Source organism: Lactuca saligna, chromosome 1, assembly GCF_052625555.1.
Source record: "Lactuca saligna cultivar CGN05327 chromosome 1, ASM5262555v1, whole genome shotgun sequence".
Classification (NCBI taxonomy): Eukaryota; Viridiplantae; Streptophyta; class Magnoliopsida; order Asterales; family Asteraceae; genus Lactuca; species Lactuca saligna.
The window spans coordinates 86644693-86655278 of record NC_136417.1 but is presented as its reverse complement, the minus strand read 5'-3'; positions in this window follow the sequence as shown (position 1 = coordinate 86655278).

The following is a 10586-nucleotide window of genomic DNA, read 5'->3' as shown; positions in this document are numbered from 1 at the left end:
ATATCCACTATAAGTTAAACCATAATTCATGGTCCCTTTAAGTACTTGAATAATCTCCTCACAGCTTGCCAATGATGTGAACTAGGATTACTAGTATATCTACTAAGCCTTCCCACAACATATGCTATATAAGGCCTAGTACTAATCATGGCATACATTAGACAACCAATAGCCCTTGAGTATTCTAGTGGAGACACTGGAGATCCTTTATTAGGTAGAAGCTTAAGACCAGGATCTATAGGAGTGCCAACATGAGAACAATTCTCAATGTTAAACTTTTTCAATATCTTCTCAATATAATGAGATTGAGAAATTGAAATCCAATTGTTTCCTTTTCTAATTCTTATACCAAGAATTACTTCAGCCTCCCCCATGTCTTTCATATCAAAACTAGATGATAAGAATTTCTTGGTTTTATCAACTTCTTCTAAATTAGTACCAAAAATCAACATATCATCTACATATAAGCAAATCATGACTCCTTTACCAGAAGTATCAAATTTGCTATATACACACTTGTCAGCTTGGTTTAATGCAAAACCATTAGACAAGACAACATCATCAAACTTTTGATTCCATTGTTTTGGTGCTTGTTTCAAACCAAATAATAATTTCTTCAACTTTCACACTTTGTGTTTATTTCCAGGCATCACAAACCCTTCAGGTTGTTTCATGTATATTTCCTCATCCAAGTCACCATTCAAGAATGCAGTTTTCACATCCATTTGGTGAATCACAAGATTATGTATAGATGTAAGAGCTAATAATAATCTAACTGTAGAAATTCTGGCAACAGGAGCATAAGTATCAATGAAATCAATGCCTTCCTTTTGTCTAAAGCCTTGGATAACCAATCTGGCTTTATACTTATCTATTATTCCATCGACCTTCATTTTTCTTTTGAGGATCCATTTACATCCTAATGCTTTGCAACCAAGAGGTAAATCAGCCAATACTCAAGTATTGTTATGCATGATAGAATCAATCTCATCATGAATTGCCTCTTTCAAGAAATGTACATACCTAGAAGCCATAGCTTCACTAGAAGTCTTTGGATCCTCTTCAATATTAAAACAATATTGATGTTCAGAAATAGTCTCATTCCTTGTTCCTTCAACTAAATATAGTTGAAAATCAGATCCAAAAGACTTAGCTTTTCTAGCTCTAGTGCTTTTCCTAGGTTCGGGTACAAAACTTGCACCACCAGAAACATCTTCAGCTTGAGTAGCACTCTTGCTGGAAGATTGATGAATCATGTCCCTGTTGGGTTATGAGAATTCTAACACTCCTAAGTGTACATGCAACCCTAAATACGTTGGATCTATGTTTTCTCTATTATACATGCAAATATCAACTTTCCAAGGTATTGTTCTATTCTAGCATACTAAACTTTGAATAACACAAGTTAGAATAACATACCATTTGTTGGTGCTTGTCTTCATGAAGCTTGAGTGCCTAGTGCCCCATGTGTGACACGTCAAATGGTTCACACAACACCATAAGCACTTGGAATAACTTAGAGAGAATTCTACACTTCATGAAATCAGCTAGCCCTTTCTTTCTCTCACTAGTGACCGATTTTGATCAAGAATAAGATGCTTATATAGTTATACAATTAGGGTAAACCCTAATTGTCATGACTTTCCATTTCCTTGGATCCATGGGTTCAAATACACCATGGAGCATCCATGAAGCATCATATGGGTTTTAGCCCAACTAGATAATCCATGGAGCATTAGCCCACTATATAAGTATGGATGATTTGCACAATCAACCCATATATTTAATTAGTCTTCTTTTAATCACTTAATTAATCCTAGATTAATTCTTGATCAATACTAACTAAATAATCTTATTAATATTATTATTAATATACTAGAACTTATAATATATTAATAACCATAAGTGTCTTATTTCTCTCATTATAGTCTATCCAAGTGCATGATGCCATGCAACCCAAAATTGACCATGCCGGGTCGGGTCAAGTCTTACCAATTATAGTTATGGACTTAGACATTAATCCAACAGTCTCCCACTTGGATAAGTCTAAAACTATTATTGCGTATGACTTCAGGAACCAACTGGCAATCGTAGCTCTCAAAAGCTTCTGTCGAACTTTGACCTTGTAGATGAACTCTGACCTTTGTCAATGACTTGTCAATTTTATAAGGGATCATATATTCCTCCATTCTAGATATCATATGGACTGAGACATGGATTATAATCATTCTCTCTGTCCATTTTTTGTTTCCCGATTTCTGATTTATGATGACTGACTAATTGAACAAATCAAATCAGTCCTAGCCCGGCCGAGCACTGCCATATGTCATCATCAAATCATCGAGGGGCCCACATATATCGCTTTTATCCCGAAGGTAAAAATGAATGGATAAACTTCGACTCATATGGCTTGTTCTACTACTTGTTGAATCATACACAAAGACACGTTTTATAACATCGAGTTACCAATGCGTTTTCGTGCAATCAATGTACAATCAACTCATAGTAACAACTCATATCTCTAGGTTTGAAGAATATAAGATATTATCGTCTCATGATCACTCGTGATAAACTCCATGAAGTGATTCCAATAAGCGCGGGTTGAATCCAATACTAAGAACTCATGAGCACTCATGAGTGTTGTAGCCCTTTGTGCAACACCTTAGAACTCTACAAGCCAACCCATAACAGTCTTAATTCATATCTACTTCCAACATATGACCGACTGTGGATGGTTTGAATAACTTAGTCATTCCGGAAGAATAACCTAGTTTCTTCGGGAAGTCAAAACATGCAAAGTGAAACACAATAATAATTGAATCCAATATGGTATCAAAACCTATGAACATAAATAAAACACCTTTTATTTATCACCATATGATTACACATTGTTCATTGTATACTGTTTCAGCTATCAACTTTATTCTTTAATTTAAAACAATAGTTGTCCCATGCTCCAAGCATGTACACTATGTTTTCTAAACACTAGTCATGCCATACACCAAGTATGCATACTATGTTTGTCTATGATATTTACTTTATGAACTAGATCAATTGAACATAACTTCAATGATTCTCTTTTCACACTCCCAAATCCTTACTGCAAATGCAAGAATTCCAAATTCATGCCATTTACTGAAATCTGTTAGATTCTAAACTTATATGCACTGATCCTCTTGTAACGATTATGCATAAATTCACAAAGACTTGGCAACAGTCATTACAGAGTATTCCAAAGGGGATCAACTCCTTGGAAACATCCTTCTTGCATTAAGTTTCCCAATCTTAAATTGATTGAAAAATTCTACCTTTGAAACATTTCCAGATTCCATTTGACTATCACTTCTGAACAAGAGTTGCCTCCTTACAGATTATGTTAATATGGTCCTTCCAGAATTATCACTATACTTCCAACTGTCCTTGAGGAACCAATCTTCAGTAAACTTTAGATTGTCCTCGACAATTGTTTAATCCTTTTAGTCATATCCAGTTCTAAACCTTTTCCCTTCTTAATGCCCCAGGCATTTGGAAAATTTTAGAAAGGATGAATATAGCACATGTAATCGATCCTATATCCGAAGCATATGGGGCACGATTCATGATGTCTCACATAAATACTAAACCAGTCTTTTGCTATAACATTTCCATTTCTATTTGCCAAGTTCAGATTATGAAAAGGGATGTCGTAATCATAATCGAATTTAAGAACGCAAATAATGGACCCATATACAGAATTTCCTTATGTTGAGCCATTCCAACATGAAATTCATATATATATCCTCGACTAAATGATTAAAACCTCATGATCTAAGCTTATAGATTTGAGATGAAGTATAATTTCCTCTCCCTTAATTATAGCAAAACAACTTTTCCCAATTGAAACCTTTTGTTTTCTATAATTAACATTGCTAACTTGCAATACTTATCATAATTATGATGCTCCCACTAACATGATGATTATTAGCATAACACTTATGCTCCCACTAGCTTTGACATATACTCAGAAATCAGCTGACTTTCTTACCAAAGTTCAGATTTATAATACTAGATTTTTTTGATAAAACTTTATCAAAAACATACACCTTCCCTTAGATAGCACACTTGTGTGTCTAAACAATTATGAAGAGGGATGCCATAATCATAATGGTTAGACCTTTTTGCCACTTCTCACAAGTCCATATTAGTGTGCCGGTAAACCACACATGCTCCACTAACGACTTTGAGAATGCAGATATCATAATTGCTATCTAGCTAAAATCTACTTAGTGAAAGTGTTTCCTCACCATCATTTTCATGAATCGGAGAGAAACATTATGACACTTAGATTTAATGGTGTTTGTGTTCTTATTCATGTGAATTGTCAAAACCATAGTCACAAGACAAGGATAATGACAAATCCAAACTCATATGGACTGAACTCAATCTTAACTTCTTGCCACCTGGCAGCTCAAGGTCCTGCCATTGCTTCCAAGTTGTTGTGCAACACATTGAGAACTCTAAGAACTCATATGAAAAACCAACTTTAACTGGAATGGGCACATAATATGTCAACATGATAGGTTATAAACCTCAAGTCGTGTGCTAGTGAAGAACTTCAAGTTCTATTCTTGATTAGTTCTTGAGACTTTCAAGACCTTTAAGACTCCCACTGTCCTCTTGACCTATAAGACTCCCTTGTCAAACATCCATAGATAGTGTGGATTCTAACATAGACAAACACTTCACACAATTGACCTAAGTTGGTCTTTGTTTTATCCAAAACATCACAACTTACCAATTTCAAATGTACAAGAGTAGAAAACTTTTACTCTTACATTTGACAAGTGTTTTTAAACCTTCTTTAAGACATGTCACTCAAGTTACAATCTTGGAGTATGACTCTAAGAATTGTTTTTGGAATGAAGTATGAATCATCTTATTGATTTAGCCACTTCAACAATTCATAGTTCCTCTTCTTAGCTATAAGAAAGCACTTAGAGAATGAATTGTGATAAGGTCTCTAAATCATTAAGATGATCATAAAACTGATACGAAAGTACTCTCCCATCTTTTCAGATTTCAGAAACTTCTATCCTTCTGCCTAATTTGATTCTTCTTATTCGCTCTGCCATGCATTGGAACCTTTTCCAATGTCTCAGAGTTACACTTAAGCTTGTAGGTATAATCATATTTACTAAGCTTTAGTAAATTATGACGAATAATCTTATTGAACTTTGTGGTGGACTTGACCAGTGCACAAGAATGTGTACTCAATCCCTTAGTCCTTCACTTGACTCACACATCCATGTGAAAAGTAATTCGTCTTAGTTTTCCAATACATGAAAGTTCTCATTCATCATGCTATACAACTTGCAAGATTCCAAGTCCCGGTCCAATTGAAACTTGGGTGATGAGAATCTTTCCTTATTTGGTAAATTTAGACATTACCACAAATGAAAGAATCAATTTCATATTTCCACTTTTGCTATTAATGGAATCATATAAGCAACAATTTTTCCTCAAATGCCATTGTAAGGATATTTTGAAATAACTAAAATAAAAAAATTTCTTTTATTTTAAAACTATGCAGAAAAACTTATCCTTACAATCCATATGAAAACTTGTTGTTATCTATTCCTAAGCAATATCTCATAACTCCTAAGAAGTAGCTCAAGAATCCGATTTTCAAACTACGCGATACAAATCCATCTACACGATCAGATTCAGCATATTCTTTTTTTAAGTTTCTTCACTTTTCCTTGATTCTTAAAACATTACCATGTGACCCAGTCACATCATGTATCAGGAATCTTAGAATAGAAACTTAACAGAGTTAGATAGTGGACTATACCTGAAGTAGAGTCAAACTTATTGACTTTAACCTCCTTAGGTAAATTTGGCAGCTTCGCAACCAGTGCCCTTTCCTTTGGCAATATAAACATAAGGACCCTTTGATAATGGTACACGGGACTATCACAGACTTAGCTTTTCTCTTTACCATTTGGTCAACCGAGTTGACTATGGCAGATCCCTTTCCATTGGGAAGAGAATGTTTTTTTCTGTATTTCCAGTGTCACCATTGTCAATGTCCATAAAGTTTTAGGAAGTTGATCTTAGCAAATAGATAAGATCATTAAGGGTCTTACCATAGTCTGTTTCATAGGTGTTCCAAAAGAACTCACTATGTGACTTAGAAAGTAGTTGAACCACCAACTTTCTCAAGACTTTGACACCCAACTCTCCCGACTTGTCAATATGTGACTACATCTCCAAGATGTGACAACACCTAGACCTTCACTTGCCAATAGGGCTCGAGTGACCTTAAACTTTTCAAGAACTTGTGGGTTAGGGAGAATAATTGGAGGAGGTGAAAGAAGTATGATTTGCAAGGGACATCATCTTCATTTAGGAAAGCTTGTTTCAAGAGATTTGGGAAGATCATAAATGTCTAAACCAAACATGTTTTGGGAGATATTCAAGATAGTTGATCTTAAGTCCTTAATATGACACCCAATATGAAATTTTAAGGCTAGGACCCAACAAACTATTTTATAACTTAGAAGAGGTATGGCGTAATCCAAGCTATAAAAATTTGAAGGTAGGTGAATGACGATTCACCAATTTCCACGAAGATAAACGAAATGTATTATTAGGTTTTAATTAGATTTGAAACTCCTAGATCTTTGAGATTCATTGAACTGTTCAATGTCATGTTTCGATCTAGAGTGTGCGCTTTAGGTTTTGTGACTAGGATGATGAGGATCACAAAACAAGGTGTGAAGTAAAAATGCAAATTACTTGGTACCCTTAAGTGTTTACCCCTCAATCGATGTGCCGGTTAACCACACACGCTCCATCGATACTATGATAAACCTTAAGTTACCCTTTGCCTACCATGTTAAATACGATTTAGTGTACCGGTTAACCACACACGCTCCACTAACCGACTTAAACAAAGTGCAAAGTGTAATTTCATGGATTAGCACCTTATTCACATTTTCCTAAGTAACTAAGATTAGGTATTATTAAGAGTTTAGTTACTTAGTATTTACCATTAATACTTTTAATGAAGGGAGAATTATAGTCCTGTCAAACCCGTTCGGCTAACAACCCTCCACCAGTCAAGCAAGCGATGGGTGACAGTGGACACCCATTAAGTTGCCAATTTATAGGCAACAACCTTATACCCACCTTATAGACCGGCTTCGTGAATGAGCCGTACTAGCGGTAATACTTATTTTACTCTTATACATACATACATATATATATATATATATATATATATATATATATATATATATTAACTTATAATATTATAAAGTATAAGGGTTGAATTTTAACTTTTAAAATTCTAAGGGCTATCTTGGAATTAAAGTATTAATAAGAGAAAACTTTACAAATTCCAAAACTTGAGGGCAAGTTTTGAAACTATTCAAAACTAATTAATTCCATAACTTATGTGGTTAAAGTACTTTTAATCCAAAAACTCTTCAAGTTCCATAACTTGATGACAAGTTATGGAAGACTTTAAACTAATAAAAGAATTAAATTTTTCTTTATTTTATAACTTATGAAATTAATTAAGGTTACACTTTTTTTATTTTTTTTTTATTTAATGAAGAGACTCTTGGTCCTCCATAACTTGAGGACAAATTATGGAGTCATAACTCCAATTAATTAGAACTAGACTCTTCATTTTGTAACCTTTGCCAAATTTTTATGAGTTTTATGAAACTTAAATGTGACTTTTCATATAACTTGAGGACAAGTTACAAAAATACATTTTAGAATCAACTCTTAGATTAATTTGGATTGAAAACAACTATTTCACTGAACTTTTCTATTAATCTAAGCAACTCATAAGAATAAGATAATTCAAATCAAACTTTTTCATGTAATTAGTCTAACCCTTAAACTAATAGAAAACATGAATCTATTGACAAATATCTTTGAAAATGGATTACCATGAACATTACCACATCAAAAACAAGTTTATAAGTTTAAAAACCTCTTAGGGTAATGTTCCTAGTCCAATTCCAGCCAAAAAAGTCGAATTTATGTTGTCTGGGGGTCCAACTCGTCGAGTGCACTAACCAACTCGGCGAGTTGGATGCTTTTTGCCTTGGACTCGTCGAGTCCCTTCATGGACTAGACGAGTATGCTGGGCAGACAGCATCAAAACTCGATTTTTCAGCTCCATTTGCAAGTATAACAAGAAAACAAGCCTAGGCTCTGATACCACTGTTGGGTTATGATCATTCTAACACTCCTAAGTGTACATTCAACCCTAAATACCTTGGATCTATGTTTTCTCTATTATACATGCAAATATCAACTTTCCAAGGTATTGTTCTATTCTAGCATACTAAACTTTGAATAACACAAGTTAGAATAACATACCTTTGTTGGTGCTTGTCTTCATGAAGCTTGAGTGCCTAGTGCCCCAAGTGTGACACCTCAAATGGTTCACACAACACCATAAGCACTTGGAATAACTTAGAGAGAATTCTACACTTCATGAAATCGGCTAGCCCTTTCTTTCTCTCACTAGTGACCGATTTTGATCAAGAATAAGATGCTTATATAGTTATACAATTAGGGTAAACCCTAATTGTCATGACTTTCCATTTCCTTGGATCCATGGGTTCAAATACACCATGGAGCATCATATGGGTTTTAGCCCAACTAGATAATCCATGGAGCATTAGCCCACTATATAAGTATGGATGATTTGCACAATCAACCCATATATTTAATTAGTCTTCTTTTGATCACTTAACTAATCCTAGATTAATTCTTGATCAATACTAATTAAATAATCTTATTATTCTTATTATTAATATACTAGAAGTTATAATATATGAATAACCATAGGTGTCTTATTTCTCTCATTATAGTCTATCCAAGTGCATGATGCCATGCAACCCAAATGGACCATGCCGGGTCGGGTCAAGTCTTACCAATTATAGTTATGGACTTAGACATTAATCCAACAGTCCCTTGGTCTAGGTATAGATGTAAATCTTTCTTCATCAAATATAGCATCTCTTGACTCTATCACTATGTTTACAGACATAGAGTCATTAGATTCTAAAACATAGAATCTATATGCTTTGGAATGCTCATCATATCCAATAAAGATAGAATTTATACCTCGCTCATCCAACGTTTTCCTTTTGGGTTCAGTGGGCCTTACAACCGCTCTACAACCCCAAACTTTGAGATAACTCAAATTTGGTACCTTTTTACACCAAAGTTCATAAGGTGCATTCTTACTTCTTTTATTTGCAGTTCTATTCAAGATGTAACATGGAGTTTACATTGCCTCACCCCAAAACCCTTCACTTAAACCAGAATACGACAACATGGAATTAACCATTTCTTTCAAAACCCTTCACTTGGTCCTGCACCATCCTTGTTCACTTTACACAAAACGACAATCTTTCTTGAAGTGACCCGGTTTGTTACAATTCCACCACAACACTTTAGCCTTCTTGTTGGAAGACTTGTCATCCTTTCCTTTAAACTTCCTTTTTCCATTATACTTCTTTTGATTCTTTGATCCTTCTCCGTCCACCATGTTCACCGAAGGGGAACCAACTTGGTTCTTGCCTTTGGGATTGCTATCAAGTTCTTGAGTCCTTAAGGACTCTTCAATCCGTAAATGGCTTCCAAGTTAAGTCAAAGTCAATTCCTCTTTGTTATGTTTCAGATTGTGTTTAAAATCCTTCCAGGAAGGGGGCATTTTGTCAATGATCATAGCCATAACAATGGCTTCATCCATTTTCAGATTTTGTTGAGCAAACTGTCCCAGGATCCTTAACATTTCATGGTATTGTTCCATAACAGGCCAGGAGTCAATCATCTTGTAACCCATAAAGTTACTGACAAGAAACTTCTTGCTAGAAGCATCTTCAGCCATATACTTGGATTCAAGAGAATCCGATAGTTCTTTTGCATAATCGAAATTTTGATAGATATCAAAAGAGAGTCAGACATACCATTGAGAATATGACCACGACATATGTAATCATCATTTTCCCACTTTGATCTTCTTCTTGTTGCCTCCAAAGGTTCATCTTCAACAGATTCTAGTAAGACTGGCATGGGTGTACTCAGAACATACACCACTTTCAGAGTGGTAAGGAGAAACTTCATCTTCTTCTGCCATCTATGAAAATCTTGTCCTTCAAACTTGTTCAGTTTTTCAAACTTACTAGTCATTTCCTTCACAGAATCACCACTTGTCATGATCACAGAAATGCTTTAATCTTTGTTAGATTTGGGGTATAGTAAGGCTTGGAATTTTGAGAATTGTGTAAAACACTTTCAGATTAAAGCATTTGGGTGGTACTCCCAATATTCTTTAATCGGATAAGACTCAGAGGGATAAGAACTTGGAATGCTTTGATGATTATTTCATTGCACCATAAAATGAGAACAAAAACGAATTTACGATCTTTGTCTGAAAACTGTCATATGACAGTTTCAAACTGTCATAAACTGTAAAAACTGACATAAAACGGAAGTTTGGATAAGGGTCAAACAATGGTTAATTCTCTGAAAATACATTTTTCTGATGCATTTTTTATATAGCAACATACCCT